Source organism: Rhodnius prolixus, unplaced genomic scaffold (assembly GCF_049639745.1).
Source record: "Rhodnius prolixus isolate KJV_2025 unplaced genomic scaffold, Rpr scaffold_6, whole genome shotgun sequence".
NCBI lineage: Eukaryota > Metazoa > Arthropoda > Insecta > Hemiptera > Reduviidae > Rhodnius > Rhodnius prolixus.
Genome location: NW_027411634.1, coordinates 11,460,350 through 11,487,488, shown reverse-complemented (window position 1 = coordinate 11,487,488; position 27,139 = coordinate 11,460,350). Strand labels below are relative to the sequence as shown.

The 27,139-nt window shown below is 35.5% G+C and overlaps 1 protein-coding gene across 17 annotated transcripts in view; it reads right to left on the bottom strand.

Moving 5' to 3' along the window:
• Positions 1 to 27,139, bottom strand: part of Prosap (SH3 and multiple ankyrin repeat domains prosap) — a 410,412-nt gene that overhangs the window by 96,385 nt on the left and 286,888 nt on the right. The window contains exon 1 of one of the 17 annotated variants that reach the window (XM_074140645.1): positions 10,630 to 10,653. The exons of the other annotated variants lie outside the window; for them this stretch is intronic. The gene's annotated coding sequence lies outside the window, so the exon portion shown is untranslated. Of the gene's footprint in view, positions 1 to 10,629; positions 10,654 to 27,139 lie in introns of those variants that run through there. 17 annotated transcript variants of the gene reach the window in all.

The window sequence follows — 27,139 nt, the reverse complement described above, 5'->3', positions numbered from 1 at the left end:
AGAATCTGCTTAGATTACTAATCTGTTCTAAACCAAAACATCTGATAAGCAACTTCATATAAACTAAATATATGTATATATAAACATAATTCTATGAAGCTCAAATTTTTGGAGGTGAAAGAAACTGCAACAGTAGAAAAATTGTCTTCCGTTCTTTGACTTACATGCTACGTAAACCCCGGATGGCAGTTATGAAGTATTTGGATGAGGAAGTGGAAAAGGTTGCTCGAAGTAGCAATTTGATACAGTACTGCCCTAAAAGATGGTAAAAAGGATAATAGAATCGAATAAAGAGGAATGGAGATAAGTCACAGCAGAGTCAGGCTAGTAAGGAAGCGATTGCAGTCCCTTGTAGAGAAAATCCTGTACCGCACAAACCTCAATAGAATAAGAGAGGATGTTCACAGGAGCATAAGCACCATTAGCAGAAACTGTACAGGATACGGGTAAATGGCCGCTAATGTTTCCTGTGTTGCCTTGGAGAAATGGACAGCGCCTTAAAGTTCCGCTTAAATGGAATTAAGATGACACAATTAATATGGATCATACCACGCAAAACTTGATTGCGCTACGTACAGCAAGAATGGATTAGATGCAACCATTCAATGCTTCTCTTTCCAACAGTACGGATTACCTAGCAATTTTCAAAGGATATAATTAATTAAGTAGCAAAATAGACTACTTTGAAGTATTTAAAAACAGAAAAAACTATTTCAACTGAAGGTATTCCAGTACAATCCTATAATCTCTCGCTTAATTTTATTACAAATTAACGTTGCCAGAAATAAGTTTTTCTTATTCAATAAATTCAAACAAAGAAAGTCAGGTATGATGCAGCCTCGGCATGGATTAGCGTGGGCTGAATTACTTTGGTAAAACCTAATAAACTTGCAAACTTCCTGTATACAAATAGAACAGTTACAACCAGAAAATACTTCAATAACAACTTAGAAATACAGCTTCAAATATATATATCTAATCCTTACATCTCTTAAAGCTTAACTTTGTTTACATAATAACTTTAAATATAGGTTTACTTGGAAACCTCGAATTTACAAGTACCTCTAACTTAAATATGGAATCCACCAAAACAAATTAGAAGTATTTGTTTATACTTTAAAGAATGTAGTTTTACAAAACCATTTTTACTCTGGTAAAACTACGGTTGTTGCAAACTCTATGGCGATAAATAGTTATTTTTTTAAAAAAAATGTAAATTACAAAATCTGGTGGAAACAGACACATTGGCTTTTTCTATAAGAAGTATTCGTAACTGTCAACTTTACCGAAAACTTGGTATTTTTATTATATACTTATTAGTTTTAATATGGATGAGAGCTAACTATACTATAATTTATTACTATAGTATTTAAAATTTCAGCCAATACTTAATGCAATTTCACTTAATCTAATGAATCAGATTTTATTTCTTGAATTCTCTTTTCTGCATAATTAAACCGGAAATACCTACCTGTTAGTGCAATCAGAAAGATACGTCACTACAGTATTGCATAATATAGGTATTTTTCACTCGGCTTTAACTTAGTTCTAACTTGCACTTGATTGCTATGTTATCTTATGAGATAGCTAAGACTTTGTGCTGGAATAATTCTTTAATAAACCTTAAGGTTTTCTAAATATTTTTTTGAGATCATAAATAAACATTGGTTAGAATTATCTACTATTATTGTTTTCGATAGACGAAATAATAATTAAAATTATTTTTTATGACTGAATTCCTAACCAAATCACAGATATACAGGGTGACCATGGTTACAGGCTCCACCCACTTTTTTTTTAAACGGCGGGAAATTTCGAAAAATGAAAAAACACGTATTTAATCATTTTTAGTCTAGTTTATTTTCAGTGATTGAACCATTTTTTCAAACCCCTGTATCTCGAGATACAGCATCCAACTTTGTTTTTTCAAATAAAACGTTATATTTTTTGTTGCATATTTTTATAGTATTTGAGCTCCTAAAAAATACAAAACAAAAATTTTTGAAATCGGTTAGGTTTTTCAAAAGTTATGGGTATTTAAAGTATGAAAAACAAATTTCGGTTTACTGTCAAAATTACGTTATTTTTTTTAAAGAATCTGTTCAAACTGGGCACAATCAACGGATAGGCAAGCCAAAACTCTGGACTCCCACGCTTTGCTTGTAACAGCACTTACGGTGGCGAAGTCAAGATGTAGGCAGGTTAGAGTTATTCGACGTTCAGGTGGTTTTTTCTACAACCGTTTGGTGTGGAGTTTTAAGAAATCAACTAATATAACGGCCCATACTTCTAAAGAGAGAACTTAACTGGTGAAAGGTATCTAACTTTTTTTAAGAGACATTTTGCCAGTTCTGTTTGAAGATGTTCCTCTACAACGTCGGCTAGATATGTATTTTCAACTAGATAGTTGCCCGGCACATAATGCGAGAGTTGTTCAAGGTTATATGGACAGAAATTTCCATGAAAAGTGCTTAGGGACTCATTGTCTCATCCAGTGGCCACCTCGTTCTCTGGACTTAACCCCAATGGACTATTTTTTGGGGGATACCTAAAAAAATAAAGTGTACAGTAACCTTAATCCCGTGGCTTCAGTAGATGATCTGAAACGTTGAATAACTAGCCTGCCTAGATCTTGACTTCGCCACCATAAGTGCTGCTACAAGCAAAGCGTGGGAGTCCAGAGTTTTGGCTTGCCTATCCGTTAATTGTGGCCAGTTTGAACAGTTTCTTTAAAAAAAATAACTTAATTTTGACAGTAAACTGAAATTTGTTTTTCATAATTTAAATACCCATAACTTTTGAAAAACCTAACCGATTTCAAAAAAATTTTTTTTGTTGTTTTTAGGAGATCAAATACTACAAAAATATGCAACAAAAAATATAACGTTCCATTTGAAAAACAAAAGTTGGATGCTGTATCTCGAGATACAGAGGATTAAAAAAATGGGTCAATCACTGAAAACAAACTAGACTAAAAATGATTAAATACATGTTTTTTATTTTTTCGAAATTTCCCGCTGTTTAAAAAAAAGTGGGTGGAGCATATAACTCTGGTCACCCTGTATATCTAGAATATATTTTTAATGTTTGTACTTATCAAATAGCTTTTTTTTTCCTTTTTTATTTGTTAACCATTATCATTAAAATGTTATAGATATTTTGCTATTTCGATGTTTATTGCTACCACTTTGGGGAGACATTTTCGAGTGATTTTAGTTTTTATATTTAGGCATTTATATTCGTATTTTTGTTGAAGAATACTTACTTCTAGATAGTACATAAAAAATATCTAATTTCCTATGCAATGGCTTTGAATAAGAAAGTTGAAAAGGAATGAACTTGCAGGCGAGCTTTTAAGGCTCCAAGAGTGTCCTACTAATTTCAGAAGAGAAGAATGACGGCTAATTGACCAGAGAAGAAAGCCCAGGAACCCGCCGCGGGCAATGGAGAAAAGGTGGCCACTACCAATTACTTATTGTAGGCGTCACATCCCCTTGCTGGCCTCTGTCGACAGCTCTAGCCGAAAATGCTATCACCAGTGTCGGTGTGAGGTTGTTAACATTAAGAAATGCCAGTAAATATCAACCTTTATGAATAGATGCGGGCTCCAGTGGGGCCCTAGCCCAGGTGGTTTTATTCAGAGCTGCGACCTTTTTGAAGGCTGGCAATTCAACTGGAAGGCGACCCCCCCAGAGCAAAGAATGGGACTGTCCTGGCCAGAATGTTATATAGTGTCGGGCGGCCAGCAAGATTGACGGAGATTGGCAAAAGAATAGGTTAATAACTATATACGTAACAATGTGTTAGAACACCCAGTGCTTTGTCTAACACTACCTCCATTAGGTCATCTTTTAGGGCTTGTGTTATTATGAAATACGAAAATGAAGTATTGATTGAAGTATACCAGATAACTAGACAAACAGAAACCGACTTCGCGAGACAACTTGAAATTCTAGCAACACTATTATTTCTCCTAACTTATGCAATTGAGGGGAGCAACGCCTACCAAAGTTCAAGCTGTGGTGGCCATAGCAGATACAAAATTAAGGATTAAGGATTAAAATAGCGAGGCGGGACCTGTGCCCCATGGCACTGCAGCCAAAAGAGGATCTAGTAGACGAAACCTTCCCTACTAAGAGGTTGAGGACTTTCCCTTCTAGTTCTTTTTGCGCTACTATCTCCTTTGGTTTCAAAGATCCAAAAGTTTCATAGCGCAACAACAAGTGAGAGGCCGTTTCCTCCTCATTCTGACACAATCTGAACAACGGTTCCGAGCTGATAAGCCCCCACCTTGTACAGATGCTTCCAGAACCTACCTTGCCCCGTGAATAGGCCTGCAATCAGAGTAATGTGATCCCTACCCAAGCACAGAGTCTCTTTGGCTCTTTTTTTACACAGCCAAGACATCATAGTCCAAGTTCTTTTCATGTTCTCTCCAGATCCAGTCTCTGGGAGCTACCAGAACAGCACCCTTGGTGATTCCCAGGCAATAGGAGCACTGCTAAAGACCCCCATAATCAACAGACAGGCCAGTCTCAACACCCAGGCTAGAACCTTGATGGCCGTCTGTTGTTCAGTCTTCCTCCACCACACTACTTCACCGTAGATGATAATACAGGAATGACTGTTCGTGAGTAGAGCCATTGAGTTATTTTGGGGCGTAAACCCCATGTCTTCCTACAGGTTCTAGTAGTACCACAAAGAGCCTGTTTTGCCTTTACTGTAACTTCGTCTAGATGTGCTTTCCAAGTTAGTCTGTAGCCTAGGACAACGCCCAGATACTTAACCTAACCCGATACAACCAGAGTATTTTTAAAAATTCGAAGATTTTTGTAGCCCTCCGCGTCCCTTTTCCTAGTAAAGGGACCAGAGTAGTCTTAGAAGAGTTCTCAGTAAGATCTACCCAGATACAAAATAGGTGCGACAGAATATTTAAAAAAAAAAATGCATTTCCTTCTGTAAAACATATTTTTCATTTCAGGTACAGCCTCCTTCAAAATATATCTTAATTTAAAATGGAAACAAAATCTCTTGCCTTTCATCCTATTTTCCTATAACTAGGGAGAATTACAAGAAGATGACTTCCATCTTATTTGCCCAAGGTGTAGTAAATTTCAACGAAATCGACTTTTATTCGGCGGAAAACAAAAAGAAAACGCAATCGTAACGCGCAGAAAGAATTTCTAAACATAAGAATGTCTAATAAAATACCACTTTCTAAACTTAACAGATTATTTTTCAATTCACGACCATTCTAGTAGAAATTTCCACCAACATCTCATCAAGATCAGAACATAAATCACTTTTATTGAACAATAAACTTGAAATTCCTTGCAATAAGAATACAGTTGATAGAAGTTTATGGAGATTTTGTTAAAAGAAGAAGATGTTACTGGAAAAACAGAGGGTGAAAACTGATTGTCTGTTGTAAAAGGAAAAGCAGGGGTTTCCGTAGAATCCCCCATAAACAAGAGTAAACACATTGAAAATATTCTAACAATAATTTAAATCTAAATATCTCTCTCCGCCTACCCTGTTGTGACTTTTACACAGTCTATTGCATTTCAATTAATTTAGAAGGGAAGAATACGAAAAGGGTGGAAATGAAAGTGTTGAAAACTGTGGAAATTGAAAGAGACTCACGTTTTAGGGTTTGGCGAAAAGTGTTAGGGTCTTTTGTTCATCTCTTGGAGATTTTTCCCCCCAAGGCTGCAACCCTCTGTAGTTAACAACTTCTGACTGTATTGCCTTCTGGGTGTCCACGTAGTACTGTCTACAATGCTATCATCCATTCTTTGCATTTTACTTTATCATGAATGGTAAGAATTATTGTAGAATTCTCAATTTATTACTAAATTTAGAGGTTTTTCTCTTTTTTTTTAATTGCAAGGATTTATCTTGTAAAACTGATAAATATTTTTCATTGGCCTTTATTTACAATCCAGCTTTCCCTTTCATCATCAAAGGTATCTAAATACAGTTGGCCGTGTCAAAAAACCAATCTGCCAATCAATTTGCACCATTTCAATTATTTCAACCAATCAAGTTTTATTTATTTTGGTCCTTTTACAACGACTGGTTTATTGACTGTTACCTACCATTAAAAATAAATAAATAAATAATCTAACCAAGATTTAAAAATATATTAAAGGAATACAGAATATTGCCAATTACAGTTGTAATTTTGAAATTATTTTTGTGCCAGGCTTTCGACCAAAGCTTGGCTGGGGACTTGAGTCATCTTCAAGGCTTATCCTGTATTAACAATTATAATTTGTTTTACTTTGTTAACATCAAATGCTGGTTTGCCTCGTATCCTATCTGTCCAGATAATTGAACTGTTCACTGCACAAATCAATTAACTCCATAAAACCGAACAAAAAAAAAATGGAGAAATGCGATGAAATAATTAACATTATTTTTTTACAATTCCGTTAATTGAATAAATTCAAATAAATTAACCGGTTATTATTTAGCGGCTGCTACTGAATTTGAGTTGAATTATTGCAACGATTTACAATTAGAGCACGGAGTCAAATCAAAATGGCTTCTGGAATAAATCATTTATTACTCAATGGCCGTTTTTGCCGTTTAATGGTGTTTATCCTTTATTATTTGGGAAATTATTATAAATATAAAAAAGCTGTGACTGAACCATGTGGCTTTGAAACTTTTTATTTTTATTTATTTATTTTGTAATTTACAATCTGTATAAATATATACAGTAAGTAAATAGGAGGTTAATGAGATGAACTGGTGCGGGAAGAGCAGGAGGAGAGAAGCACTCTCTATATGAGATAGGGGAATGTGAGGAGGAGAATATGAGTGGGAGAGATTTAGTTCTTCAGACGGGGCCACTGGCGATTCAGTTGGCGAGTAGGATTATTAGGGATGTCAGAGGAAGCGAGAGATTGTACAAGAGGATTAGAGCTAGTCGAGAGAGTAGTATAGTACTGGCGATTCAGTCTGCGAGGAGTATTAGGGATGTCAGAGGAAGCGAGAGATTGTACAAGAGGATTAGAGCTAGTCGAGAGAGTAGTATAGTACTGGCGATTCAGTCTGCGAGGAGTATTAGGGATGTCAGAGGAAGCGAGAGACAGTACAAGAGGATTAGAGCCCAGTCGAGAAAGTAGTATAGTACTGGCGATTCAGTCTGCGAGGAGTATTAGGGATGTCAGAGGAAGCGAGAGATTGTACAAGAGGATTAGAGCTAGTCGAGAGAGTAGTACGGAATTTTTGGTATTTAGTCTTGGCGTGTTGGTCTATAAAGGGAATGTTGAAGTCGGTGTGAAGAGTGAGGTTAGTCACCGTAGAAAGGAGCGTCAGCTATCATCTGTCGGAGGAGTTTTGACTGAAATATTTTGTACTGTCCGAATGTTGACACTTAAATTTAAGATTTTTCAAAAAGGTAGAGTTTTAATTGATTTGTGCAGATGAATGGCTCCATTTTTACTGAAATTGGCAAATTTGCTTTTTGGATTACTGAATCAAACCAAAAAACGATGGACATTATTTATGAGAAAATGTCAACTATAAAGAGAAAATAACGGGCGTTATCCAAATATTTTTTGTTTTTGTATTTTAGTACACAAACGACCTTTCGTACAATGAATTTTTCGTACATCATGCCCAACAGCGATTTACCTAAAACCTTATTAGGAAATGATTTCATTCTTATGATCTCAGAGTCAGTTTTCTAGTTTATTTATTTAGTGTGTAACACTCAGTTAAACCTAAAAATAAGTTGGTTAATTGTGAAACCTATATTCTAAAGAGATATTGATGAGTTAAAAATTAAGACAAAAATATGGAAAACAGTTGGCTGGATAAAATTCGAAAAAATAACAATGAAGAATTAGGAGAATAACTAAAAAATAAGTCTAAAAGATGAGAATAAAACGTGCTTAGATCTTAAAAATATCAATTTAATCATTTCTTTCTTCTAGAAACGATAGAGAATCTTTTTTTTTTGAATATTTGAAGACAGATTCATCATTCACCGTTCAAGAAATTCCAAACGTGATTATTCATCATTCAAAATTATCTGAAATTATGCCTATAAACTTTACCAATAATGCGGGGCCTCCTCTAGAACGGTGTACGAAGTTTTGATCATACCTCCACCTCACGTTAAACTAACTTTGATGATATAGAATTAGACATAAATAATGGGTGTCAACATTACTCAACACCTCTTATGAAGCCAGATATATTCAACTTATCTCAAAATTACTACTATATATACTCAATAGCAATTTAACAAACCACTCAACTAAATATTTTATTGTGTAAAATTGTTAAAGAGACAAATAACTTTCATTTGATTCATAAATTAGGTAATAGTAAAACTATTTTTAACAGATTTGCACAATTTTCTCTCAATAAGGGCACTGAAAAATTACTATTGAAACTTATTGTTTCATTTTTTTTCCTGCTTGCAGTTTTTTGTGTTTTGAGTTTTCAAGTATAATCCATCTGTCAAAATTTGTGGCCAGCATAAAAAGAAAACCAAGGTTTACATTCGATATTCAGGAACATTGTTAAAACTAACCAGCCCTTTATTCGAAAATGAATAATTTATACTGTACGAAAAGCGAACATAAATGAATTCAGTATGGGTAATGAGTTAAAAAAACGTGAAATCCTTTTAATATAACTCACATAGAGCAAAAATTCAAAACAATTGTCCAGATTATTGACTTTTAATCCATTATTTGCAGCAAATTATAAATTATTAATACCGCAAAATATGGGTTCGAATACAAGATGCTGGCTTTTAACATTTTTGCTAAGAATTGATCTTTCAAGGTAACTCTAAGAGAACTGAGACAAAGAAAATGTACTTTTTCTACAAGGGTCGTTTGAAAAGTCCGTGCAAAAATAAAAACTACTTAATTTTTTGGGGGAAACCTTTTTTATTTTTCAACATAGTCTCCTTTTAGGCTTATACACTTCGTCCAACGCTGCTCTAGTTAGTTGATCTCTTCGGAATAATAGGATTTGTCCAAGTATGAAAAATAGCCATTCGTTTCTGCAATCACCTCCTCGTTTGAATAAAATCTTTTTCCCGCCAGCCATTTCTTCATATTGGGGAACAAATAGTAGTCCGAGGGAGCCAAGTCTGGAGAATAGGGGGGATGTGGAACGAGTTGGAACCCTATTTCCATTAATTTTGCGACCACAACTACTGAGGTGTGAGCTGGTGCGTTGTCGTGATGGAAAAGGACTTTTTTGTGGGCCAATCGTGGGCGTTTTTCTTGCCGCTCGGTTTTCAAACGGTCCAATAACGATGAATAATATGCACCTGTAATAGTTTTACCCTTTTCCAGATAGTCGATGAGGATTATTCCTTGCGAATCCCAAAAGACAGTCGCCATAATCATTCCGGCCGAAGGAACGGTCTTCGCCTTTTTTGGCGCAGATTCCCCTTTGGTAACCCATTGTTTAGATTGTTCTTTGGTCTCAGAAGTGTAGTGATGTATCCATGTTTAATCCACAGTGACGAAACGACCTTTTAAAGTCCTGCGGATTCTTCTGAAACAGCTGCAAACCGTCCTTGCAACACTTCACACGAGTTTCGTTTTTGGTCAAGCGTGAGCAATCGCGGCACCCGTCTTGCGGATAGCTTTGTCATGTCCAAATGTTGATGCAAAATATTATGTACCCGTTCAATCGAGATGCCCACAGCACTAGCAATCTCACGCACCTTCACTCTTCTGTCATCCATCACCATATCATGGATTTTATCAATGATTTCTGGAGTAGTAACCTCAACAGGGCGTCCAGAACGTTCAGCGTCACTTGTGCCCATATGGCCACTCCGAAAATTTTGAAACCACTTATAAACTGTTCTAATCGAAGGTGCAGAGTCACCTTCAATGTTTATCAAGCTTCTCTTTAGTCTCCTGAGGCGTTTTGCCTTTCATAAAGTAGTGTTTAATCAACACACGAAATTCTTTTTCGTCCATTTTTTGAAAATCACTCGACTTCCTCGATTCAAACGAATGCCAAACACAAAGAAATAGACCGATCTGGCTGAAACTTGGTGTGTGTTCTTCCAAGAGATGCTACTAACTAAACATAACCTCGATAGGCGCCAGTGGTGCTATTTCTCTGACTTTGCACGGACTTTTCAAACGATCCTCGTACATAAAAGAAAAAACGAATACTGGATACAAGATAAACCGGATGTAATATTAATTTAAAAAAGCCAAATCTATGCAAGCATAGCTGCTCAACAACAAAAATGACAAAACTTACAAATCAAATTAAAATTAAACCATTAATATTATTGATTTTGGGGAATATTGAGGTGCGGCCATTAAGTTCAAACACAAAATTTTGTTTCTTCATATCAACGTCTCGGTAAATAAATTACCTTCTTCAGTGTCTTGTACAAAAAGAATATTACAACTAATATAGATACAAATTGAGTAACAATCTATATTGGCGTAATATTACCTTTTCTGAAATTGAACTTAATGACAACACCACAATATTCCCCAAAATCATCAATTAACAGTGGTCGAAAACCAAAACTATCATTATTATTATTATTTTGAAAATTACCAGTAAATAAAGAACAGTGCGTAAAATTTAAAGGAATAATTTAAAAAAGATTAACGATACCTCAAGCGATCATATCATAATGTTCAAATCTACAACAGCCAGATTCTCACCTGTAACAAAAACTATCATTTTAGTAAATTGCTTTAGCCTCTAAAGTACATTACTTTAACAATACTAATGTGTCGATAATTATATATATGTACATTATTATGTAGATCTATAAGGATTCTAAATTGGCGAGGAATCGGTCAAATAAAAACAACAACTCGTCTTTTTGCCAACGTTTCGATGTTTGACAATATTTGTATTTGTAAAGTCCAGGCCCTGAAGAGGACAACATATTTTTCGAAACGTTGGTTTTTATTTGGACCGATTCTTCACCAATATTTTGAATCCTTAATTAAATAATTTACGGTCAAGAAACCTATATCTTCATAGATCTAAAACTTTCGTCTTAAAACATTCGATTAAGGGCTCTTTTAAAGTGTCATTACTGTTCAACTTCACTGCCTTGCTACCTGTATAATGTTATTAAGTATCAAATATTGAACTGATATTACAAATTTGACCAAAATTACTGGCTTACCGAAAGTGCCAATTTACCGAAAAGAATTCTCCGCATTTTGAGATTTTGAGATTTGAGAACAGCTGCGCATGACTGTACAGTGTTATACTATAACTTTTGTATAGTGATTGCAATAAACACATTAAATCTATAACGTTTCTAGAAATATTTTGTCCGGTAATTCGATTAAGTCGGTACTTCTAAGTCCGATAGATTACTTCAAAAGTGATAAGAATTAATTATTTAAGGAATATTCGGACACAAATTTTAGGTGTTTGAAGACAAATTTCTGTGTTAGAATTTCGAGAAAAGTAGTTAGAAAAATTCAGAGTAGTCACAATAGAATTGTTGTTGATATGTTACAAGAAAGCAAAAAATCCAAATCCAAAATCTGAAACAAATCACTGCAAAGTTATCGGAGTCAATGATGACAATGATTCAAAGTCAGGTAGCCATGAACATTATTTTATTATTTACCCTACACCCACTTGAACTAAAAACCAAAATTTACTGAAAATTAAAAGTAATTTAATTTCAAGCTCTCCGTTCTATTTTTGATATTAAACCCACTCACACTAGAGCAATATGCTGAAGATTATTCACAATATAGTTTTACTAAAAATCCGTGCATTACTACAGGAAGTGAAGACTCTATAGAGGGGAAATCTTCATTCCTCCTCCCCAAAAATATGCCTCAAAATCAAAAACCTCCCAATTTTAGAAAAATTTTCCGGCAATTCGCCGGGAATAATAAAATTAACAATCGTTTTGCGGTTTTATCCCACTTCTGACACCAAATATAAAATTTTCTCAAGAATAATTTTTTTTTTTTTTTAATGATTTAAGGCGCGTCAACATCTAAGGTTATTGGCGCCCGGAGCTTTTTTCAGTGCACTGCCGGCCTTCGGACAGTTTTCTCTCCGGACAGTAAGCTGTAAGAAGCTCCTAGGAAGAATCTAAGGGTCAGCTAGCTGGATTCGAACCCGGGACCTCCACATGGGAATCCAATACGCTAACCGCATAGCTAATCCCTTCAATAAGAATAATAATTTTTTTTTTAAACAAAAGTTACAGTCCAATATTGTACTCTGGATTATACTTTGAATTGGCCAAAAAAATCATCTCTCGTACGTCCACAAGACCCCAGTGGGTCTGTTGGGTTTAATTTTACCTACAGAATAAAAAAAATCATATAAATAATTTTTGAGACAATTTAGAAACGAAGAAAAAAATTTCATTCAGAAGAATTTTACCTCTTTGTGAGACTCAATCGAAACATTTTCTGCGATTTCCTTCGTTGTAAATCACACTCCCCGGTATGGTCTAGTTTAGCAAAAAATAATGTCAATTTTTCATTCGTAAAAAATGTACCTTTCGCAAAAGTTTAAAGAACGGAGAGAGGAAAAAGTCGAAAATAAAAATAAAAACGAAGGGATTAAATCTATTTTTTTCCAAAGGTTTCATGACAAGTTTTGTGGCTTCTTCGAGCAAATTCTTCCAACAAATGTAACAATTTGTCGAAGGGTGTAGGACATTGGGATTTAAGTCTATTTAATCTTGTTTAACTTTCTACAGTTTCAAGTGGAATTTTATAGTGATTTTCTTCATTTTAACCTGTGGAAACTAACTTGGTATTATATGTGGATGTAAAATTATAACAAGAAAATGAAAGATAATTGATCCGCTTAAGTCCGCAAGTAGCATTTTATAGTGTAATTAAATATGTACGAGGGTCGTTTGAAAAGTCCGTGCAAAGTCAGAGAGATAGCACCACTGGCGCGTATCGAGGTTATGTTTAGTTAGTAGCATCTCTTGGAAGAACACACACCAAGTTTCAGCCAGATCGATCTATTTCTTTGTGTTTGGCATTCGTTTGAATCGAGGAAGTCGAGTGATTTTCAAAAAATGGACGAACAAGAATTTCGTGTGTTGATTAAACACTACTTTATGAAAGGCAAAACGCCTGAGGAGACTAAAGAGAAGCTTGATAAACATTGAAGGTGACTCTGCACCTTCGATTAGAACAGTTTATAAGTGGTTTCAAAATTTTCGCAGTGGCCATATGGGCACAAGTGACGCTGAACGTTCTGGACGCCATGTTGAGGTTACTACTCCAGGAAATCATTGATAAAATCCATGATATGGTGATGGATGACAGAAGAGTGAAGGTGCGTGAGATTGCTAGTGCTGTGGGCATCTCGAATGAACGGGTACATAATATTTTGCATCAACATTTGGACATGACAAAGCTATCCGAAAGATGGGTGCCGCGATTGCTCACGCTTGACCAAAAACGAAATCGTGTGAAGTGTTGCAAGGACGGTTTGCAGCTGTTCCAGAAGAATCCGCAGGACTTTAAGCGTCGTTTCGTCACTGTTCATGAAACTTCGATACATCACTACACTCCTGAGACCAAAGAACAATCTAAACAATGGGTTACCAAAGGGGAATCTGCGCCAAAAAAGGCGAAAACCGTTCCTTCGGCCGGAAAGATTATGGCGACTATCTTTTGGGATTCGCAAGGAATAATCCTCATCGACTATCTGGAAAAGGGTAAAACTATTACAGGTGCATATTATTCATCGTTATTGGACCGTTTGAAAACCGAGCTGCAAGAAAAACGCCCACGATTGGCCCACAAAATAGTCCTTTTCCATCACGACAACGCACCAGCTCACACCTCAGTAGTTGTGGTCGCAAAATTAATGGAAATAGGGTTCCAACTCGTTCCACATCCCCCCTATTCTCCAGACTTGGCTCCCTCGGACTACTATTTGTTCCCCAATATGAAGAAATGGCTGGCGGGAAAAAGATTTTATTCAAACGAGGAGGTGATTGCAGAAACGAATGGCTATTTTTCAGACTTGGACAAATCCTATTATTCGGAAGGAATCAACAAACTAGAGCAGCGTTGGACGAAGTGTATAAGCCTAAAAGGAGACTATGTTGAAAAATAAAAAAGGTTTACCCCAAAAAATTAAGTAGTTTTTATTTTTGCACGGACTTTTCAAACGACCCTCGTATATACAGAGTGTTCATTTTAAAACGGCTCGCAAGCCAGGTTAGCCAGGAGGTTACCAACTGCTCTCTGTATCTGAGGAGACACCTTTGAAGGCACAGTACATGCTTAAGTTGCGTAAAGTGTATTATTTGATAAATTAAGGAATAAGTTTGATCCTTTATATGAAAGATATTGATCACTTAAATATGTGGCAGAAGGTTTCCAATTTTTCTGGTAATTAAACGCAACTATCCAAAAATTACCAAATAATTATTAAACCTTCTTGTTTGTAACAGATGTAAAATTAATTTTTAGCAATTTTGTGTATGCTTGAGAACATCTAAAGCTCGTAACATTTAATTTTTTCTTATGAAAACGACTTATTTCCCGATATTAAGAAAAATACTAGCTTTACTACCTTGGAAACATTTTTAGTAGAAAGGGGATGAAAAAATACATAAAAATGACCTATCGCGTGCTCTTCTTTCTCTTTGATAACAAGTTAAAAAATTGAAATATGATTAATAAATACCAGATTTTGAAATGGCCTAGCATCTTTAATTTTGAAGATATCGAATTGCGGTTTCCAGTTTCTTTCGTAGCTTTTTATACTCTTTAAAACTGTGTATATGAAAATTGGGATCAACTGCGAACCCTCACTTTTGGTCGCGCGTCAGCCTCGTATACGCGGGCAGGAATCTAAAATCAAGTCAAATATTCTGAAACTAAAGGTGACGGGCAACAAATTTTACCTCTACCATTTTTCGGTCAGATTAACCGTTTAAACATTAAATGCATTTAAACCGTCTTATAATGAACACCCTGTATAATAATAATAAATATGTCTTTTTTTAAAAAGGATGGAGCTTAAATTTAAAATGGTTTAGGTACCCAGGGTTAATATGACGTTAAAAGTTTAATATTTGATCAGAAGTTTGGACCAATTTAGTGGGAGATCCTGAGTTCGAATCCAGAGTATAGCTACTTTTGATTGACAAAATGTTAATCTTGAAACTATGAGCTTCCGCCCCCGTCCACGGCACCAAATTTAGTAGTCGGTCTGGTCTACAAAAATTGGTGATTACTTTTAACAGCTACCAGAAATTAAGACCATAATTAGAAAAATATTCTGCTAAATCTGGATCACTATTTTTAGTTACCAAAAACGTATAACTTTTATTATCTGATTCATATAGTTTATGGATGACTCATTTTCGATTAACCAAAACCCCCTGTTCTCCTGAAAACAAGTTTTAATAAGGGAACACTAAAACCAGCTTCGTCAACTGCGAACCCTCACTTTTGGTCGCGCGTCAGCCTCATAAGCGGACAGGAATCTAAAATCAAGTCACATATTCTGAAACTAGAGGTGACGGGCAACAAATTTTTCCCCTACCATTTTTCGCTCAGACCAACCGTTTTAGCATGAAATGCAATTGAGCCGTCTTAAAATGAACACCCTGTATATATTTTCTTTAACCATTACGGGTATTTTATTACATCTATAGGTGGGACTTAATTAGACTAACAAAACGAATCTGTTTTAATTGAAAATGAATGAATTAACTGCTCCGACTAGGGATTACTTAGGCCTAAAGTTAAAAGAAAAAAGAATTATACTTTTAAAAAGAGTCACATAAAGTTTTTTAGAACAGATGTAAAAATAATTTGACCAATTATTGCTTTTCTTATACTGGTTTTTATTTTCAGTAACCTTAAGTCCGTAATAAGTATTCTACGCGACAGTTTTTTTTTGTCTTTCTGTCACTTTTTTGGATATAACTTTAGATTGGTAAAGAAATATTCACCTGCAGGAATGTAAGTGTAAATTACAGAGTAACTAACACGCTCCATGCACACTGGAATGGACACGGCAACGTTCTTCTTGTAGTTAGAATGAATTCCTTTTGATCTTTATTATATAAAGGCAGATTGCTAGCGGAGGAACCTCTAACTGGCCATGAAAAGAATAAAATAATGTATTCAGAGGAATAATTGAAAAGAATTCAATTCTGTTTGTGAATGGCTGCTATTAGGGTGGATGACGTTTATTCTAAACTATAATGGAATATTTTCCTTTAATGGTCTGTTATCTATTTAGATTATTTTTTTTTAGTTAATTAATTCTACAGATTAAAGATGATTAGTTGTACCCAAAACCTCAGCTGGTTTTAGTAACAGTAATGAAGAATACTAAATTAATGAACTTTGATGTTGTAAAGTATCCGTATCAAAACATTACTTAAGAAGTAGTAAAGGATGTAATTATACGAGGTGTGGCTATTAAATAACGAGACTGATGCTGTAAAACATTATATTTTAAATTTATACATATTTAGTTATTATCACCTTCAATATACACCCCTCCCCTATCCATACAACGCTCCATTCGGATTTACCATTGTTCGAAACAATGCTGGAAGTCTTTTTCTGTCAGCTCCTGCATGACGAGTGCCGCTTTTGCTTTAACAGCTTCAAGGACTGAAATCGTGTTCTTTTAATGCAGATTTGACTTTGGGGAACAGATAAAAAGTCACATGGTGCCAGGTCAGGCCTAAAACTGGGATGTTGTACTTGGCTAGAAACGTCTTGTGACAGAAAAATGCAGTGTGAGCTGGCGCGTTGTCTTGATGGAGAACCCCGTGACTGGGGTCCATTTTTTCCTTACCCTTTCACGGAGTTGAGCAAGCACCTCACGGTAGTAATGTTGATTAATTATAATCGATATTTTCGTCCGTTTTGGACGTGGAAGGGCGACCTGGGCGGTCATCATCTCCGACGTCTTCTCGGCCATCTTGCAAACGCTTGAACCTCTCAAAAACTCGCGCATCTGATAAACATTCATCGCCATAAACTTCTTTTAATAAAAGATAAGTTTCAGTAGCCAAATTTCATGTGAAATTTCACGATAATTCGTTGCTCTACTACATGTGTAGTATCATGTTTTCGGCAAAACGAAACTAACACCTCTTTTATACAAACGACGGTTAAAGTCAGACAGATTATTCTACAAACACGTGAGACGCTGTAATCGAAAGAGAAGGCTTTACGCTGCACAGCTGTCGGTGGCTAGGATTTGGTTCTTCTGTAGCAGCATCAGTCTCGTTATTTAATAGCCACACCTCTTATATACGAGGTGTGTTCAAAAAGTAACGGGAATTTTTAAATTTCGCGGGTCTGGAGAGTCTGATTGTAAATTTTTTTTTTTATTATGTTGGTACACATGCCCCTGAAGTACGATAAAATTTTCAGTAATATTCATTGTTTACTTCTTAAGTGGCAGCCGTTAAGGTTAGACGTGTTTTTCGAGCTTGGCGATTTTTGTTTGTTAAAAAAAATGGATCAAAGAATTTGTATTAAATTTTGCGTAAAAAATGAAATAAAGTGTGTGAAATGTTAATAAAGGTATATGGTGAGTCTGCTATGAGTAAAACAAGGATTTACGAGTGGTATAAGCGTTTCCAAGATGGCCGCGAAAACGTTGAAGATGACGAACGACCTGGACGTCCAAGCACATCAACAACCGATGAAAACGTGAAAAAAGTGAAAGAAATGGTTATGAACGATCGCCGAATCACAATCAGAGAAGTCGCTGATGATGTTGTCATATCAATTGGCTCATGCCATGAAATTTTTTCTGATGTTTTGGGTATGAAACGTGTGGCAGCAAAATTTGTTCCAAAATTGTTGAATTTCGAACAAAAACAGCGGAGAATGGAAGTTGCTCAAGAGTCACTCAATGAAGTCGACAACGATGCGGATCTACTGAAACGTGTTATAACAGGTGACGAAACATGGGTTTACGGATATGATGTCGAAACTAAGGCTCAATCGTCCCAGTGGAGGCATTCTGGATCGCCAAGACCGAAAAAGGCTCGACAAGTGAAGGTTATGCTCACTGTGTTCTTCGATTTTAATGGCATAGTGCATCATGAATTCTTGCCACAAGGTCAAACAATCAATAAGGAGTACTACCTACAAGTTCAACGCCGTTTGCGTGAAGCAATCCGAAAAAAACGCCCGGATTTGTGGCAAAACAATTCATGGATTTTGCACCACGATAATGCACCTGCTCACACTTCATTGCTTGTTCGTGAATTTTTGGCCAAAAACAAAACTTTAACGATGCCCCAGCCTCCATATTCGCCAGACATGGCTCCATGTGACTTTTTTCTATTTCCAAACATAAAGAGAACATTAAAAGGCCGTCGTTTTACAAGCATAGATGACATTAAAAGCGAATCGCTAAAAGAGCTGAAAGCTATCACAAAGATCGAGTTTCAGAAGTGTTTCGAGGAATTGGAAAAAGCGCTGGCACAAGTGTATTGTATGCGAAGGGGACTACTTTGAAGGCGACAATATTAATGTAGATGAATAAATAAATATTTTTTTCAAAAAACGAAAATTCCCGTTACTTTTTGAACACACCTCGTATATTGTGAATAGAAAGAAATGTCAAAAAAATGGGTTTGCCCTCATATCTTAAAAAAAAAAACCTCCACCGTTTTAATGTAATTCATTGAATACAAACTGAAAACCTAAATTCCATAAATATTACCAATTAGCTAGAATTGTTCCTGTAAATAAATTTCATGTTGAACTATAAACTGTTTAGTTTTATATGATATATGATTTCTATTTTGTTGACGTATTGTAGTAACAAATAGCTGTAAACTTTTTTGCCTCTACTCCAAGTAAGCAAAGTTTGTTAACAAGGGTTTGTTTGTTGAAAGCGCAATAAACAGTAAGGTGGGCGCTACGTCATAACTCGCAATAAAATTAAATTAATTGCAATTATTATTGAAGTTGGTATGATGCAGATTTTGTTTGTTGTGTATAGTCAAGTTGTAGTTGACTGCAATCTAACATTATGTACTGAGTCGAGTTTATTCGTTACTATTTTTAATTGTTTGTTTTAACAATCGTAATTTACCTCATTTACAAACATATTCTCATAATTATTATTTTAATTATACAATTTTTTGTGTTATTTAGTGTTCTCTTCAAATATAATTAATTGAAGTAAGAAACATATTTTTTACTATAAATTTCTCACATTAACCATTAAAATAAAATGCAAGGCCTAGAACCCTGGGAATCGAACCCACTAAACCAACAATAACATCTTAAAAGTTTTGCGGACCACGCCTCTAACCCGCTCGGCTATCGTGACGCTACTGATTTTACGATAATAATTTTCAATAACCACTTTCAGAATTCATGATTTTTATTGGTTAGTTCCCCAATAAAGATTCTTCATTTTTTCAAAATTCATAAGAGGGTTCGATATGTTCACGTACACCTTTATATTAATGTCCTAAATGGACGGAGACTTTAAAACGCTGGTATTTATTTGTACTTCTTAAGAAATTCAAAATTCATAAAAAAATATCTATAAATGTAATAATAAAGCCACATATGTTATTATACATAGATATGTTGTTGACCTTATGACACATTACAGCATCACCTTTAACATCTAATCTTATTGCTTAACAATAAATTACAGGGAAAGTTTCCTGTCTGTCAGTATCCTAAGTATTATAAATAAATATATTTCAGTTGCTTTTTATCAACTTATCGTTTTTATTAACTTTTATTATTGTAGGGAACCGTTTAAAACAAGGCCATTTTTCAGGTTTTTTTTAGGTTACAGTTTAATGACTATTGCACATTTCAAAGAAAGATGGTTGAATTTAACCGTTGCAGCATGCCATTTGCACTTAATTCTCAATCGGCTTGGCTCTTTGGATAGATTTGGAAAAGTGTACTGCCACAGAACAACAAACTTATACTTCATTTGTATGGTATCAAATTCCACTACTTGCTGAACGTACGCGAGTAACTGAAGTAAACAAAAAAATACTGCAATCTTATCTCCTCATTACGATCCTCTTATTGCTACACGAACTCTTCAAACGCACTTCAACCACTTACAGGACTGGCTTATCAAATGGCGAATCAAAACTAACGTTACCATATCAAAATATATAGTATTTACTTTAAGTCGAAAAATCCTACCTCCCATCATCTTGAATCAAATTCCTATACCAACTGTGGACAAAGTACGCTACCTTGGACTGTACCTAGAAGCAAACGGTTGGACATGGAATCCCCCAGACTAGACTGAAAAGACAAGAAACTAACCAACGCTACAAAACTTCTCGCCAGACTACTTGACAAACGATCGAAACTTAACCTACATAACAGAAGACTCTTTTATACCTGTTGTTACTGCGACCTATTTGGTCATACGGCATCGAAGTGTGGGGATCGACTAAACGTTCCAATTCTTTACGCATCCAGACTTTACAATCAAAAATACTACGAAAACTACTTGACGCTCCATTCTACATTTCTAACCTCACCACACATAATGACCTCAAAATCCCTTTCATTAACGACCTTACTAAAACTCGTTTCTTAAAATTTCATTCCTTTACAGCAGCTCATCCTAATCCTTTAATTGAACACCTATCTTCTTCCACATTACCAGGTAATCCTCTAAGGAGATTGAAGAGGAGATGGCCCCGCGATCTACTCTCCTCATAACAGTATGGTGATCTGATCACGTTAATGGAGTGTCGCCACTGGGTGCCTTCTCCAATCTTCAATCAAGTCACTGTATTACATCACATTTGCTTGTTGCAACAACCGTTGCAGTCGCAGATTTCAATAGAAGATTTAAAAAAAAACTTGTTACTAAAATGTTGAATAAGTGAATTAATTTACCAGTTCACAATATATTTCCACGATTTCCTGAAGGGTCGCAACCCCATAATTTAAGAAGCACTGCTCTGTACAATACAATAAATACAAGGGTCGTTTGAAAAGTCCGTGCAAAAATAAAAACTACTTAATTTTTTGGGGTAAACCTTTTTTATTTTTCAACATAGTCTCCTTTTAGGCTTATACACTTCGTCCATCGCTGCTCTAGTTTGTTGATCCCTTCCGAATAATAGGATTTGTCCAAGTCTGAAAAATAGCCATTCGTTTCTGCAATCACCTCCTCGTTTGAATAAAATCTTTTTCCCGCCAGCCATTTCTTCATATTGGGGAACAAATAGTAGTCCGAGGGAGCCAAGTCTGGAGAATAGGGGGGATGTGAAACGAGTTGGAACCCTATTTCCATTAATTTTGCGACCACAACTGCTGAGGTGTGAGCTGGTGCGTTGTCGTGATAGAAAAGGACTTTTTTGTGGGCCAATCGTGGGCGTTTTTCTTGCAGCTCGGTTTTCAAACGGTCCAATAACGATGAATAATATGCACCTGTAATAGTTTTACCCTTTTCCAGATAGTCGAAGAGGATTATTCCTTGCGAATCCCAAAAGACAGTCGCCATAATCTTTCCGGCCGAAGGAACGGTCTTCGCCTTTTTTGGCGCAGATTCCCCCTTGGTAACCCATTGTTTAGATTGTTCTTTGGTCTCAGGAGTGTAGTGCAGTTGAAATGGCTGGCGAGTAATGGTGAAGGAATGCCTAACTTTTGGAAGGAAGATCGTTTGGAAACCTTAGAGTAAAGGAAGCACCCAATTGAAATGGATTGGTGAGGTAGAGGAGGTATTTAGATTAAGGGAATGAGATGGCGTAGAAGGGTTCTGAAAAGAGAAGAATGGATCAGGATTTGTGAAGCTGAATGGTCCAGGTGATCTTGAATGGCTGTAGTGCTAAGAATTAGGTAGGTAATTGGATTAAATCTTAATTAATAGCAAAACAATACGTACAAAGTTAAAGTTGGTGTGCAACACTCTACTAAACAATATTTAAAAAATGGCGTAACAGAAAGTTAAAAAAAAGACAACATTTAAAAGGGCGTGCCACGAAACAAAAAGAAAATCTCTAAAAGAAAGATGGCCTCACAGTTTTGTCATCGAGGAACATAGTAATTACATTAGAATACACGGTATTTTATGTGAGTTATGTGAATGGATGAAGTACGTGCAAAATCAAAATAGAAACTTTCACCACAAGTTCTCTCTTAAAGTAATACCTCTCCTCCATTTTTTCTTTAGTTTTATTTTGATTTTTTTAAAGTTATTTATTTGAACTTCCTTTTCGTACCAAGTGTATAATGCACACTATATTATGCAGGAAAAATAACTGCACATTTTCCACATAAAATTGGTTTCTGTTTGCTTTTAGAGGCGTACAATAATCAGTGATTCTGCAACACTAAATTTTCTTCTCTGAAAATTTACGATAATTATTCTCGTTCAATCGGATGTTGTAAAAAGGGTTTAGCAAAGCAATCAACAATAGCTTTTCTTTTTAAATTAATTTTTTCTCAGATTTTTCCGCAAGGATTTTCTTTTTTAATGACGTCAACCGTTCTGTTGCTTTTTATCTTCTCATATTACAACTTTTTTTTAACACGCTTAAGTTCTTTATTAACACCTTTGGCATTTATTGAATTAGCTACTAGCATGGGCACTTAAACTTGTAAGGTTTCTCTTAAGTGTTTGAACAAAGAATGACCTAGGTTAATATCTTTATATTACTTATTCATCGCTGAGAGCACATTGGATTCCCTTGCGGAGGACCCGGATTTGAATCCAGCTGCTGACCTTTTTTCTCTTCTTAGGAGCTTCTTACAGCTCACCGTTCGGGACAGCGTTGTCAAGTTGTAATCGTCTGCCGAAAAGGTGTGAAAAGTGGCACTGAAGACGAAACTAGTGTCTTATAATTTTTTTTTTTTTTGTACAGGGTACTTACTATAAAGGGCCTAAAAAGATATGCCTAGAACAAAATTAGAACCATCGCCGAAAGACAAAAGTAAAAATTGGGATGAACAGGACATGGTTGATGCTATCAAAAACTGTAAGGGAGAAAAAACTTGGTATTCGAGAAGCTGCACTTCACTTCAGGGTCCCAAAGTCAACATTGTGTCGCCTATTATCCAAACAAACAGATTTTGAAGACGATTCTGATGTTTCAGTTTCATCAGGAGAATCGTATTTGTCCACTCCACCCCAAAATTCGACACCAGAAAATGAAGATGCGGATTGCATTTTTTGCGGAGTTCAAGAACTCAAAGCCCGGAGAAATGTGGATTGGGTGCATTGTTTGTTGTAGTTAGGCTCATATGGAATGCACGGCGTGTGAAAAGGAGTCATTTGTTTGTGATTTTTGTGTCCAGTCCACACCTATCATGTCTTGACATTTCTCTAAGAAAACTGATTACACCCTAATTTTTGTCCTTAATGTACGATAATTGTGTAAAATATAGTTTTGTGGCATATTTAAGACTTATTTTTACAATTCATGGAGAAACGAGAACATTAACTATAATTATTATGTGTGTCCCGTATTACCACCACACTTTCTGAAAACCCAATATGGCACCAAAAGACTTTTTCAGTGTAACTCCAGACTCCTTGCTGTGATCCACTCAGGACTCCGAATTTACAAAGACAAATAATGTATGTCCATGATTTTACTTCAGAATAGATTTTAAATTCAGTAGTGTTCAAAATATGCAAGGTAAAAAAAGACTGTCCCATATTACCGCCATCACATCTAATAATGGATATACTAAACCGTTAGACATCAAAACAAGCACGGAAAGAAAACCATGCCAACTTATAATGCGCGCAAATGTTGCTTCATTCTACCAAACGTATGTTGAAACACCATTTTATTCGAAAAGACCATCCATTAGACAGGATCAAGTCCGTCTAGCGAATATTATTTGCACGAAATAGGCTAAAAAAAATCGAATCAAACTATTTGCAAAAAAAAAGTGTGCCATTAACAAAAGAAAGAGACCAGCTACGAGGAATGAGGAAGAATCTTTGAAGAATACAAAGATTCTGAAAACTATTTCCTGTATCCATGAAATCTTAAATAAGGAAATTTGTTAATGACATCGTTAACCAGTTAAGCGCGTTTAACGTGTATACACGTCAAACCAAATCTCTGTTACGGTGCGTTCGACTCGTTGTGAAAAATATAAAATTGCTATTAACTATAAAAACTAGAAATTTTAATAAAATACAATAAGAATATTATATGGTGGGATGTTTCCTTTATCTTACCAATAGTACTGTGGTGGAAGTCAGCCAAATGATAAGTGGTTGGTACATGTTTGGTCTCCGCATTAGAGATTGGGGAATTGCGCACACAAATAGAAGCTCTCAACCCTTGTGCAATGCCGTTTTTACCTTAGATAGAGATTCAGATCTCAGTACGAGCATGATTTCATTTTGCACAGAATTTAAAGCTCCTTGTAAAAGCTCTTGCGCCCCTAGTTAACTAGAGCAATGCATACGTGAAGCGGTGCAAGATTTTTTGAATGAGCACAGAATTGCTCTGTAATCTAGAAGCCCCTCAGAGATTGCAGAAAAAGTCGCTTGCAGTGACTATTACGACTATTGTAAACTTTTGGTTGTTTTGCCCTGCGTTCGACACGTGTATACACGTCATTGTCTAATTTTGATTCCGCACACTGTGGGATTTTTTTTTTTTTTTTAAATAAATTCCACGATGAACTGGTTAAGAAGTAAATAAACGAAAATGCTTCAAATGGTAGATAAGTTTAAACCTTAGTAACGCGAACGCTGAGTTCTTAAATTTACTATCCCCCAAGCACATTTAAGCTTCTGATCCGGGTAATGGACCCGGCAATCCATTGTGAAACCTTTGGTGAGCGCAGGGGAAAGTTTTGAAGACCAAACATATGATTCTTTACTACAGGAGTACCACAGAGTACGTTTGACCAAATAAGCTATGATTTATTCCAACAGTTAATACTGTAGACAAACAATCATTGATTAACCTTGATACAAGGCCCACGTAATATTGTATTAATATACATGGGCTAACGTTACTCAAATGTACACACATACACAAACCACCAAATACCGGTAATACAAACCAATACATAATAACATCAACCTACGTCATAACAATGTAATAATAATATTAATATCAAAACTAGGAGTAATTCTTATTTCCAAAATGAGTTATTTAAATTGAAAAGCTTCTTTTTTTATATATTTTCGCTAGCTAAAAAGTTATAGCAAGTAGAAAAAGTTAATTTTGAACAAACAATGTTAATTATTATCTTTTTTACATGTATTTCATGTTAAATTTTTTGTTTTATTTCAAAAGTTTCTGAACAAACCCTCTTACCAATGCTTCATTTCAAAAATATTAAACTAACTACGCCATTTTAATCAATTTTGTATTACATAGCTGTACAGCAGCTACAGCTATCATTTGTATCCATCTGCTGTGATGGATGCTACAACCCATGCATCTTGCAATTTACTCGTAGAAGTAAAAAAAAAAAGTGCATTTAAAAAAAACGATGGTTTTGGTATTTTTTCGTCCGTTGTTTATGGATGATTTTTGTGGAATATCGAGGTGCGGTCATCAATAAATACAACTTTTTTTCTTTATACCAACGTTTCGGTAATTTTTACTACCTTCTTCAGGGTATAATAAAAAAGATTGTGAACTTTAAATTATTATTATTATTAAACTTCACAAACTTTTTTATAATACCCTGAAGAAGGTAGTAAAAATTACCGAAACGTTGGTATAAAGAAAAAAGGTTGTATTTATTGATGACCGCACCTCGATATTCCACAAAAATCATTTAAAAATAATATAGATTTAAAGTAGTAAAGTTACTAATCTAAATTTTAAGACAGACGAGATGGACGACAGAGTATTTATTGCACTTTTATTTGCAATATTTGGTTGTACGATCTGGACAAAGGGACAATCTGATGCATCCTGGACAAGGTGGATGCATTTTCCGTAGAAAATTTAAAAAATTCTAGAAGTTTTGCTATTCTATCACTAATGATTTTTTTTTTTTTTTTTTAAATCAGCGACTTAGTAACCCAAAATCTGGTACCGGATATGACAGATAAATTGAAGGAAACGTAAAAATAATTCAGAAAAATGAACGAAAAACCATAATATTCGCTACAAATATCAGCCTACTACGGCTAGTTCGGCATTAAATATAAATTCAATTAAAACTTTGATAAAAAGTATCCACAGAGATTCTACGAGGGTCGTTTGAAAAGTCCGTGCAAAGTCAGAGAGATAGCACTACTGGCGCGTATCGAGGTTATGTTTAGTTAGTAGCATCTCTTGGAAGAACACACACCAAGTTTCAGCCAGATCGGTCTATTTCTTTGAGTTTGGCATTCGTTTGAATCGAGGAAGTCGAGTGATTTTCAAAAAATGGACGAAAAATAATTTTGTGTGTTGATTAAACACTACTTTATGAAAGGCAAAACGCCTCAGGAGACTAAAGAGAAGCTTGATAAACATTATGGTGACTCTGCACCTTTGATTAGAACAGTTTATAAGTGGTTTCAAAATTTTCGGAGTGGCCATATGGGCACAAGTGACGCTGAACGTTCTGGACGCCCTGTTGAGGTTACTACTCCAGAAATCATTGATAAAATCCATGATATGGTGATGGATGACAGAAGAGTGAAGGTGCGTGAGATCGCTAGTGCTGTGGGCATCTCGAATGAACGGGTACAAAATATTTTGCATCAACATTTGGACATGACAAAGCTATCCGCAAGATGGGTGCCGCGATTGCTCACGCTTGACCAAAAATCGAAATCGTGTGAAGTGTTGCAAGGACGGTTTGCAGCTGTTCCAGAAGAATCCGCAGGACTTTAAGCGTCGTTTCGTCACTGTGGATGAAACATGGTCCAGACTTGGCTCCCTCGGACTACTATTTGTTCCCCAATATGAAGAAATGGCTGGCGGGAAAAAGATTTTATTCAAACGAGGAGGTGATTGCAGAAACGAATGGCTATTTTTCAGACTTGGACAAATCCTATTATACGGAAGGGATCAACAAACTAGAGCAGCGTTGGACGAAGTGTATAAGCCTAAAAGGAGACTATGTTGAAAAATAAAAAAGGTTTACCCCAAAAAATTAAGTAGTTTTTATTTTTGCACGGACTTTTCAAACGACCCTCGTAGTTTTAAAATTGCTTTAACTAATTCTCAACTTCTTCCAGAGCTATC